Source organism: Ammospiza nelsoni, chromosome 21 (assembly GCF_027579445.1).
Source record: "Ammospiza nelsoni isolate bAmmNel1 chromosome 21, bAmmNel1.pri, whole genome shotgun sequence".
In the NCBI taxonomy this organism is placed as follows: Eukaryota; Metazoa; Chordata; class Aves; order Passeriformes; family Passerellidae; genus Ammospiza; species Ammospiza nelsoni.
The window spans coordinates 5195560-5204861 of record NC_080653.1 but is presented as its reverse complement, the minus strand read 5'-3'; positions in this window follow the sequence as shown (position 1 = coordinate 5204861).

Genomic DNA, 9302 nt, shown 5'->3' with positions numbered 1-9302 from the left:
CACTGGGCTTTGGTGACTCAGAAATCTTCTTGCAATGCAAGAGCCCACACAACCTGTCCTTCCACCTCCTGAGCTTTCCTGGACAAGCCCAGCTTTTACCACTGTTTTTTCTCCCCACAATGTTTTTCCTCACAGTCTGTGACCACTGTCCATGGGATGGGGTGGGGCTGTAGTGGGAGGTCATGGAGGTTGAGGATTTTCTGTTGGCACAATCAAAAAGGTGATTTATGAACAAACTTCAGTCTCTTCTGCAGACCCAAGCAAGTGACAGCTCCTCTCAGCAAAGGACTGAGCTGCTCATGGGGATGGATGTTTTATTTTCAGACCTAATTTGGAAATTTTCTGAGAGGTGGGTCTGTAAAATGCTCTTTTGTGGCACAAACACATGTTTAAAGTGTAATGCTACCTTGCATAAGCCCCACAAAATCACATTTCCCACCAAGTGAGTATTGAGCTGCAGTCACTCAGGCATCAGATGTCAGACAGTGCTTATGGTTTTTACACTGTGAAAATTTCAGAATGAGGCTGAAGAGGAGATGAAACAGCACTCAGGCTTACCTTTGGCCTTCAATCCAGAGAGATTTACTTTTCCTCATGCAAGCTGGTAGGTAAAAACTTGGAGGATAATGCTCTTGAAGGATGAGGTTACACTTTTCCATCAAAGCACAGTTTTTGATGAGTCCTTTTCCATCTGTAACTGTTGCATGACTTCTTGCAGTGCAGTTTCTGTGACTTCTCAGGCTGATGGGAGCCTGGTCTGAGCAGTTCCACATTCTCCCCTCCCTCCCTCCCTCCAGGCAGCACTAGGGCTCACACAGCAGGTGCTGCCTGAGAAGAAACCTCTGCTCCCTAAATTTCCTTTCTGGAATCTGGGAGCTGACATCCCTCCCTCTTTAGTTCTGCCTTGTTTGGATCTTGCTGAGGTCACTTTACCCTGCCCTGCTGGAGGCTCCCTCACACCTGCAGATGGGGCAGGAGCAGGGAGCAGTGGGCAGGATGGAAAGCAGGACCTCCTGACCATGGATTAGGTTGAGCCAGGCTTTACCACGAGGAGAGGCTTAGTTTGGATTGCAATTTTGAAGCAAATCACTTGATTGCTCTAACTTACCTTGAGCAACCTGAGTAGCTTTTTTGGAGGAAGTTAAACCAGAGGCCCTGCTTGGAATTCAGTCCAAATTCCCTTTGGTTCCTGGTGGGACCAAACCCGAGCGCAGCTGTGATGCCCTGAAGCACCAAACAGTGAAGCACCACCAGGGTGCTCCCAACCACCAGAGCTCTGCAGACCCTCTGAAGTGGTTTGTGGCTGTGCAGAGCCCCGGGTTCCATCTGACCCTGGGTGCCCTCAGGCTTTCTGCAGTTCTGCTCCTTCCTTGTTGCTGCACTTTTATCTTGGTTCAAAACCCATTTCTTACCTTTTTTTTTCTGTCTGTTACCCCAGAATGATGGCATTTCAAGGGCAGTGCAGCTGAGGAGCCTGCTGCAGATTGCTTGAGGAGATCTTTGGATTGGGCCACGCCACCAATCTGGCTGTACCTTGGACCCTTGGACCATCATGACAACAATTTGGGGTCATGCTTCCCCTTCTATAAAGGGGAAGGACAAATGTTCAGATAAACATCATGAAAATATTCAAGATTCAAAACAAGCCTGTATCAACCCCAATTTAATTTCAATCTCCACTTTCACAGGGGGATATAGGGCTGTGCTCATGGGGTTTGGATGCAGATTCAAATAACCAAAGGGAACAAAGAGCAACGATTAATTCCACAAAACAGATTTTCACCAAGCATCATTAAAACGATCAGATGGGAAATGAACTTGCATGAACCCTGGCAGTTGCTCTTCAGTGTCAGCCCTTTCACAAACAATTACTATTTAGATGGGAAAAAACAAAGAAGCAGGGTAGAATTGATAATGTATTTTATTAACTCTTGCAAGTTTAATCCCCTAAACCTTTCTGAAACCTTGTGAAAGGGGAGAGCAGCCTTTGAAATAGACTGCAGAGAAAGGTTCTCATGAGTTCCCCCAGTTTGTTGTTCTGCTTAGAGGCAGGATTGTTGTTACAAACGTTTGTCTGACCTGCCTAAACTTTGTAGGTAGCCTCAAGTCCAAAGCTAGCCTTAGATTTATGCATTTTTTCCCCCTAACCTAAATCTTTCTGTCTGCAAATTAAGCCAATTTCATCCTTTGCATCCTCTCTGTAATGACGTTAGCACAGTTTTTCTTTTTTTCAATAATCTTTTTCCAACTTTTCCTCCCAGTAATCTTTTCTCCACTCCTAATTTGTCTTGCTCTCTTTAGGATTACCTTAAATTTGTGCATATTTTGTTTTTAAACATCCTATGCCAACTTGGACACAAAATTCCAGCACCAGCAAGATTGGAATAATTATTTCAGAGGTTGGTTGTCTGTAAAAAGCCAAACAAACCAATCCCCCCCTCTGTGATTCAGCAGCAATGAAGGTTATGAATGTTTCTAGGCAATGTGGGCAGAAGTTTATTCCAGACCTCTCTTCCTTAATAACTGCTTGTTTCTGATCCCCCTGTAGCTTCTTCTGTCTATCCCAGAAAGTTCCTCAGATCTGATTCCCTGTGCCTCTGTTACCTTGGTAATGTGCCAGCAGGGGTTATCTGAGGACATACCTTGAATTTTCACGAATGTTAACGAGGTGTAGATTGGTCTGGAGCCTCCTTTTTCTATTTGAAAGCAATGCCAAAAGCATTTAAGGTTTTCATCAATGAGCTGGGTGATGGGACTGAGTGCAACAAATCCATGTTCTTCCCAGCAGCGTCCATGCACAGGATGACAGGCAATGGACATGCTGGAATAAGGAAAGCCCCTTTAAACTCTTGGATTGTGAACATGGTCAGATATCAGAACAGCTTGGCCAGATTTGTTGTGGAGCTCCCAAATATTGCTGGAGGTATCCCAAACGCAGCTGTATTTGGCCCTGGGAATGCTGATGCTGCTCTGAGCAGGTTTGGTCTGGTCAATCCCCTGTGCTGCCTTCCCACTGCAAACCCCTGAGATGCTGATGTTTCTGGTGTCAGCCCTGTTAGCACAGCCCAGGGGACACTGCCCCTGCTCTGGGGTGACACCTGATCCATCTGTGCTGCACTTGGAACCCCAGATCCCTCCTAAGCAGCTACACTCTGACCAGTTACTGACCATTGCTCCTTGAATTTTACTTTCTTCTAACATGTTACAACCTGCACTGATCTTTAGTTCCTTCTCGTTGGCTTTCTATCCCTTTAATTTAAAGCTGTTCTGAATTCTATCCCAATCCTCCAAACTCCACAAAAACTGCTTTAGCTTATAGCCCATCATCCAAAATTTTTGTATGTTCTCTATTTCACCCTCCAAAATGTTAATATTGAACAGTATCTGACCCTGGGACAGTCTCATCCTCCTCCTTTTCCCTCTCCCTTGTCATCTTGGAATGATTTTATCAATGCTAATTCACACTGGACATGTTTTAACTGTACTCAGGGGCACTGGTCTTTAACCTGCCTGCAGCTACAAAGTTCTGCACCGTTGGGCCTCACCTCATTTTCTCCTCAGTCTGTTTGAATCCAGGTGGTTACCAGCAGGATGTTCATGAGCCAAATCTCCCTGAGCCTGTGACAATGCTCAGCCACACCTCTGAGCCAGCCTGTGACAATGCTCGTGCCCAAGTGTGGAGGGACAGAATGTAAGAGAATAGTGCTGAAGAAAATCTCACACCTGAGGAGTTGCAGCTGTACTAATCACCAAAGATTAGGAACAGGCCTGCCCTTAACAAGCCACAGCTGTGTCCAATAAGAAGAAGAGTGCTACAAAAGAGTGGGTTAGCTGGGTGAGGAGAGAGATGGAGTTTGTTGGCTGGGCTGTGGAGATGAAGGAGTCAGTGCTGTGAGGAGCTGTCCATGAGAAATCCCCAAGAAGGTATGGAACTTTTACAATAAGGTGATACTACCTAATGAGAAGGGATTTTCTTCTGTGAAGGGGGAAAAAACAATTTCAGTCCAGCTGGGTTATGTGCAAGAGTAAATTGACTTGGATTCCTGGAGGGGAGCCCATGGCTTGCACCAGGAAATCTCCAAATCCCATGGGTTGTGAAGCCAGGACAGGAGTTCCCAGCTGATGAAGGAACATTCTGGGATGCTGATGCTGTGCAGAGTTCTCTGTGCAGCTGCAGCATCTGAGGGCCCTTCCCTGTTGTGGACCCCTTTCCCAAACTCAAGGCTTTGGGAGCCACAGGAAGGAGCCAGAATCTGGATCCTTGAAGGAAATGTGGGCACAATATTTGAAACAACACTTTCCTGACACACAGGTCTGGGCAGTTTTATCAGGTTATGGAACGTGGGGCATTCTCACAAGTATTGAGTTCACTTTGGCTGCTTGGATGTGGGGGATATTTAAGGAGGCTCCTCTCGGCAGGACTTCTAAGGCTGAAGGGAGAGAGGTCCTTGAACAGGGATTTTGTGGCATTTAAGCTCCTCTCTCCTCTGATTCAGCCCCTGCAAGCATCTGTCCATCCCCAGTGGTTGTAAAGTAAAGCCCAGGAATGCTAACTCAGGTATTTAGGGTCAAGCATGGCAATACCTCCTTGAGTCCTTATCTGGTGAACTGCTGCCATTTGTTACTGTACCTTTCAGTTTAAATAATTGCTTAATGTGCCTGTTGACCTGAGGAACATAAATTTTTTTGCAAAATATATGAGCAAGCTTGTGTTTGGTCAGCTGCTTCAGCAGGAATACAGAGCTCAGATGCCAGGCAGGAATTTTTTTTATAATGATTAAAAGACAGCAGCTGCCCTTTCCTGGGGTAAGAGGACTTATTAAAGTGAGGGGAGATCCAAACAGCCTTGTCCCTTTAAGGTTTGGAAGCTGCAGGTACCACCACAGCTGTGATGAGTAGAAAGTTCATGACCAGAGAGTAGGGTGGGATGGGGAGAGGCTTCCTCTAACAGGCTAGAAAGAGATAAATCTCCATGAATTTCCTGGTAAGCCAGGGCCTTTAAGATATCAATGTAAAAAGGATGCAGATTAAATAGCAGCCAGAAAGGGTTGGCTTGTTGGTTTTGTTTTATTGTAGAACAGGCATTAGCCAGTTTCAGCAAGGATCGTGCCCCTCCCCAACCAGGCTGAGTGCAAAGGCTGTGACAGAACTTAATGCTTGGAAAAATAATCCTGGTGTGAACCAAGTGCTGCAGCAGTACAAGTATCCCTATTTTGTCTGGAATTGCAAAAAGCCTTATGGAAATACCAGTGATTTCTTTTAAATTGGTGTTACAGTTCACCCAGCTTTGTACAAACAGATAATGCTGAAATACAGTGCATTACTGCCCTGGAAAAGGTGGGAAAACCCAGCTTTGTTCCAAGGTGAAACACTTACGTGGCAGTGTGGGGAGACCCCAAGGCTGTCAGAGCCTGGCTGCTGGCAGTGACCCCCCCCTCAGCGTCCTCTCTGCTGTGGCACCAAATGCCACCAGGTTTTACCTTCCCACGCTGAGCTACAGCCACCAGCTGGGGGCTCTGGCCATAGCCCCTCTCCCTCAGGTCAATGTGAGCTTTTCCACTGCATTTTTACATTAAACTGCAGCCTCATGAGTCCATGTGAAATATTTTCAGGTTTGCCAAATTCAAATCCTGATTTGTTGAATGCTGTAATGCCTTTGAGCTGCTGCTGAAGACAACTGGCAAGTTTTTAATGCAACGTGTTTGAAACCTCTTTATTAGCTCCAGTGTTTCTGTACCTTGGGAGATAAAACAGGGGGAGGCACCAGGAGCTGTCCCACAGCTGGAGCTCCTCCAGCCCCACAGGTTAATTAACAGGGGATGTTAATGCCAAGGGGCTGCCCTGCCCCAAGGGAGCTGCCAGAGAGGATGAGGAAGGCTCATCCCAGGGCAGCTCCATGTCCTGCCCAGGTGGGGCTGAGCCCTTGGCATGCCAAGGTAAGCTGCTGGCTTTTTCCAAGGAGGATTTTAATTAGGGGGTTGGAGGCCTTGTAACAGCCCAGGGATTGTGCCTGGGGAATGGGTTCTTTGGGAAGGAGGGACGGGGAAGGTTGTGGGGGTTTTGTTGTTTTGTCTTCCCTTGGCTGTGAGTGACTTTCAGTGCCCTGTTTAGTCAGCTGTGGCTGATTATATAAAGTAACCCCCTGGCTTTTCATATAACACAGAAAGCTTATCACCTTTTCCAGCCACTACAACACTCATTAAAGGCCCTGGAAAAACAACCACCTGCTTTTACTTCTAAAGATCTCCTTATTTTGTGCCTGCTGGGATGGGTGAAGGCCTGGGGTGCTGGGCAGTGTGCCCTCATGGCAGGGCCTCTCCAGGCTGCCTGGCTGTGTACCCGGCTGAAGAAAGAAAAGAAAAAAATCCTTTTTATTCTAGATGGATCCCTCTAGTCATGTTTAAATCTCCAGGTAAAACAGTGCAAAAAATGGAGCAGAGCTCCTCAAAGCCCTGCTGTCATTGGTTTTCCATGTTAGGATTGGGAGGAAAAGAAGAGGCCTGGGCCAGTTTACCTGCTGTGGGTGTTGGTGGCATTTTGTGGGAGGGCTGATGTGAGGAACAGGATTTTTGGTGCTTTTTGTTGCATTCAGTGTAGTGAGGGATAGACCAGAGGCCACCTCAGACCTCTGAACTACTTCCTTGAAGAGGTCACCCCTCCTCTCATGACCACTGTGTTGGTGGCTAAATTCACCAAAAAACTGGGGAATGTTGAATGTGTCCAGTCATTCAATACTCCTATGGCATCACTCAGTGCTCTGTGCAAGGACCAAGGCATATTTCTTGAACTTTGGGCTAAAAATAAAGCCCCAGCACTGTGTGGGAGCATGGGGGGCTCTGAGGAAGTGCCCCTCAGCCTTCCCTGTGACTCCCACCAGCCCTGCTGGCTCCCTGTGGGCAGGAATGGGTTTGGGAGCAGCTGATGGAGGAGAGGCTGAGGCACAGCTTCAGCTGCTCTCACCAAGACAGGAGCAGATGTTCCCAATAAAACATTTTCTCCTCAGATGTGGGTGCCTGGCTGATAGCAAACAGCAGGAGGGCCCTGTGCTATGAGACCACAATGAAGGCTGGGGTGGATTCTCTTGTGTCTCATAAACACTTGAGTTTGGTGGAGCCCTCGAGTGCATCTTTGTCCTTCACCCAGCTGCCTGCACTGTGAAACCCACAGGAACTCCATATCTTTGAAAGCTCTCCCACTCTGTCAGGCTTGGCTGGAGTTTGCATGTGGTTATTAGAGCAGAGGACAGGCAAGTGCATGTTTTATTGTTCTCCATCCCCCCCCCAGTGTGCTTTTTCATGTGTGTGCATATATCCTGCCACTCCCAAATCAATTTGCTGTTGAATCCTTGCTTTAGTGTAATTTAACTGGCAGGGTTGTGAACTTGGAGGTTTTCATTTCTTTTTCTTCTGGGTTGTTTCTCTCTACTGTTTTACGAATATTCCATTGCTCAATAATGGGAGGTGGAAAATGAAATCCCAGGATCATCTTTTAAAGGATGTTAATGACCATGAATGTAACCAATATAGTTAATAGCAGTCCAGGCAGACATGGAAGACCATTCCCTTCTTTTGAGTAAGGGCCAACAGAGCTTTCTGATTATCCCTACTGGAGAGGGATCTGGATATTAAAGGATAAGTCATGCTAAGTATTTCCTTCTTAGACTCCTTATTCATTTATGCCTACTGGGTTTTGTCATCTTTAAAGGTGTTATTTAGCCTGGTTTGAATTACTTTAAACCAACAAGTTTTAAAAGACAGCTCTTCAACCCATGGAGATGTTTGCTAAATCCCTTTATTAAGGGGATGGTGTTTTTCATCTTTAAGCAACATTTGGAAACAAAAGTAAGAATTATTCTTAATTTGAAGTGTGAAGGGGAGGGATGGAGACTTCAGATTCCAGAAAGCTCTGCTTGGTGGAAGGGGTAGCATGTGTTTGGTTTTCTTTAACCTTTCTGAGTTAAACATTGGGAGGCTCAACAATGATGTACCATGTCATGGATCCCAGCATGGAATTCTTGTGGGGGGGGGAAATTTTTTTTCTGTTCCATAAAGCAAAATCCAGTAAACCCCCCCCCCCATATTTTACCCCTGGAGCAATGAGAAGATAAGGAAGCATTGGGCAGAGGGAGAACAAAGCCCTTTGGCTACAGAGGCTGTTGCCTCCAGGTTCCTTTCAGCTCCACCTCTTTCCTTTGTCCCTCAGTCTCCTCCTCCAGCCTCGCTGCCTCTTAACCTCATTAATACTTTGCTTTGATGGTCTTAAATTCTTGACAATTTATTCCAGATGTTTGCTACTTTGAGTGAAATAGATTTCCCAAATTTCCTGTTTACTCTTAATGTCTTTTGTCTTTTTCTGCTTTGAAAGTGTGACATTTTTTTTAACCTCTTAGCAATCCAGACATGTTAGTTCACTGTTCCACCCCCTCTTCCTCCTGGCATCTCCTAAAGTTTGTGGTGCTTTCCACAGAATGCACGCTCCTTTATATTTTTTTTTTGTCTTCTTGTGGGGCGATCTTGATCTTTTTCACCTTCCTTAATTCTGTACAGATGAAAGTCTGACTCAAAAGTTTTAGGTGTGTTTGGTGTTGCCTTTTTTTCCCTTATGCGTCCACACCCAGAGGAGAGCAAGAAAATTATGGAGAGAGAGAGAAAATAAAAAAATTCCTACTTTTTGACAGGCTCCAGACCAAATATCCTTCAAACATGGGCCTTGCTTGTTCCTTCAGGTGCTTTCCATGACTTACCTGGAGAGCTTTGAGTAGACAGAGCGGGCTGGCACTGCTCAAGGTGTAGAAGTTGTGGCTGCTGTTAACAGGGTTGGCACAATTCCCTGCACCAGGAGTGCAGTTGGAGCAGCACAAGTGACCTGGGAATGGCTGTGCTGTTGGAAGTTCCCCCTATAGCAATAAAAACGTGTCCATTTTAAAGTGGGTGTATGGCTTTAATTATTCCGTTGTTTTCTTTAAAAATAAAACCAAAAACGAAACAAATCTTTAATTGAAGCAGGTTTTCAAGTACAAAAGCTGTGCCTAGACCAGGCCTTAGGCCTCAGGTCTTGCAGACACTTTCACAGGTGCTTAACTTTACCATTATGAGTAATCCTATTGATTTTCAACAGCACTGCTCAGGCAATAAAGAGTGGATTTGTGTGATCTGGGGCTTACCATGGGGCATATCAGAAGTCACTTTTCTGAAATTAATGGTTACAGGGGTGTAAGAGGAGTGTCCAGCCCAGGATTTAGTTAAAATTAATAAGAATTTTGCTTGTAGGCTTCCTTTGAAGTATTTAGCTGTCCTGTCTGC